This window comes from Thalassophryne amazonica, chromosome 16 (assembly GCF_902500255.1).
Source record: "Thalassophryne amazonica chromosome 16, fThaAma1.1, whole genome shotgun sequence".
Taxonomy (NCBI): Eukaryota; Metazoa; Chordata; class Actinopteri; order Batrachoidiformes; family Batrachoididae; genus Thalassophryne; species Thalassophryne amazonica.
The window spans coordinates 45,560,644-45,562,737 of NC_047118.1; the positions used below are offsets into that span (position 1 = coordinate 45,560,644).

Consider the following 2,094-nt stretch of genomic DNA (forward strand, 5'->3'; position numbering starts at 1 on the left):
GCCATTCAAAATTTAGAATGGTGTAAGACCAGTCCCTGAGTTGGGTGTTATATGCATGTGCAGTTTCACCAAATCCAAACAATAAACCCAGTTTTTTCCTGTTTCTTCCATACATTTTCTGAGCTTACTTTTAATTGTCCCATTTGTTCTTTCCACTAAACCTGCACTTTGAGGATGATAAGCACAATGTGTTTTTGCATTTATTTTCAAATGTTCTATTAAATGTTAGATGATTTTATTTACAAACTGTGTACCATTATCACTGTACATTGTTTCAGGTTGTCCATGTCTTGGAATTATATCTCTACAAAGTATCTTTGCAACTGTCAGAGCATCTGCATGTTTAACAGGGAACACGTCTACCCATTTGCTATATGCATCAATCAATACATCAATCAATCAATTTTTTATATAACGCCAAATCACAACAAACAGTTGCCCCAAGGCGCTTTATATTGTAAGGCAAGGCCATACAATAATTATGTAAAACCCCAACGGTCAAAACGACCCCCTGTGAGCAAGCACTTGGCTACAGTGGGAAGGAAAAACTCCCTTTTAACAGGAAGAAACCTCCAGCAGAACCAGGCTCAGGGAGGGGCAGTCTTCTGCTGGGACTGGTTGGGGCTGAGGGAGAGAACCAGGAAAAAGACATGCTGTGGAGGGGAGCAGAGATCGATCACTAATGATTAAATGCAGAGTGGTGCATACAGAGCAAAAAGAGAAAGAAACAGTGCATCATGGGAACCCCCCAGCAGTCTACGTCTATAGCAGCATAACTAAGGAATGGTTCAGGGTCACCCGATCCAGCCCTAACTATAAGCTTTAGCAAAAAGGAAAGTTTTAAGCCTAATCTTAAAAGTAGAGAGGGTGTCTGTCTCCCTGATCCGAATTGGGAGCTGGTTCCACAGGAGAGGAGCCTGAAAGTTGAAGGCTCTGCCTCCCATTCTACTCTTACAAACCCTAGGAACTACAAGTAAGCCTGCAGTCTGAGAGCGAAGCGCTCTATTGGGGTGATATGGTACTACGAGGTCCCTAAGATAAGATGGGACCTGATTATTCAAAACCTTATAAGTAAGAAGAAGAATTTTAAATTCTATTCTAGAATTAACAGGAAGCCAATGAAGAGAGGCCAATATGGGTGAAATATGCTCTCTCCTTCTAGTCCCCGTTAGTACTCTAGCTGCAGCATTTTGAATTAACTGAAGGCTTTTCAGGGAACTTTTAGGACAACCTGATAATAATGAATTACAATAGTCCAGCCTAGAGGAAATAATGCATGAATTAGTTTTTCAGCATCACTCTGAGACAAGACCTTTCTGATTTTAGAGATATTGCGTAAATGCAAAAAAGCAGTCCTACATATTTGTTTAATATGCGCTTTGAATGACATATCCTGATCAAAAATGACTCCAAGATTTCTCACAGTATTACTAGAGGTCAGGGTAATGCCATCCAGAGTAAGGATCTGGTTAGACACCATGTTTCTAAGATTTGTGGGGCCAAGTACAATAACTTCAGTTTTATGAGTTTAAAAGCAGGAAATTAGAGGTCATCCATGTCTTTATGTCTGTAAGACAATCCTGCAGTTTAGCTAATTGGTGTGTGTCCTCTGGCTTCATGGATAGATAAAGCTGGGTATCATCTGCGTAACAATGAAAATTTAAGCAATACCGTCTAATAATACTGCCTAAGGGAAGCATGTATAAAGTGAATAAAATTGGTCCTAGCACAGAACCTTGTGGAACTCCATAATTAACCTTAGTCTGTGAAGAAGATTCCCCATTTACATGAACAAATTGTAATCTATTAGACAAATATGATTCAAACCACCGCAGCGCAGTGCCTTTAATACCCATGGCATGCTCTAATCTCTGTAATAAACTTTTATGGTCAACAGTATCAAAAGCAGCACTGAGGTCTAACAGAACAAGCACAGAGATGAGTCCACTGTCTGAGGCCATAAGAAGATCATTTGTAACCTTCACTAATGCTGTTTCTGTACTATGATGAATTCTAAAACCTGACTGAAATTCTTCAAATAGACCATTCCTCTGCAGATGAGCAGTTAGCTGTTTTACAACTACCCTTTCAAGA

The 2,094-nt window shown here is 39.7% G+C and overlaps 1 pseudogene; it reads right to left on the reverse strand.

The window, feature by feature from the left end:
* Positions 1 to 809: 809 nt before the first annotated feature.
* Positions 810 to 1,703, reverse strand: LOC117528630 (annotated as a pseudogene).
* Between the last annotated feature and the right edge of the window lie 391 nt (positions 1,704 to 2,094).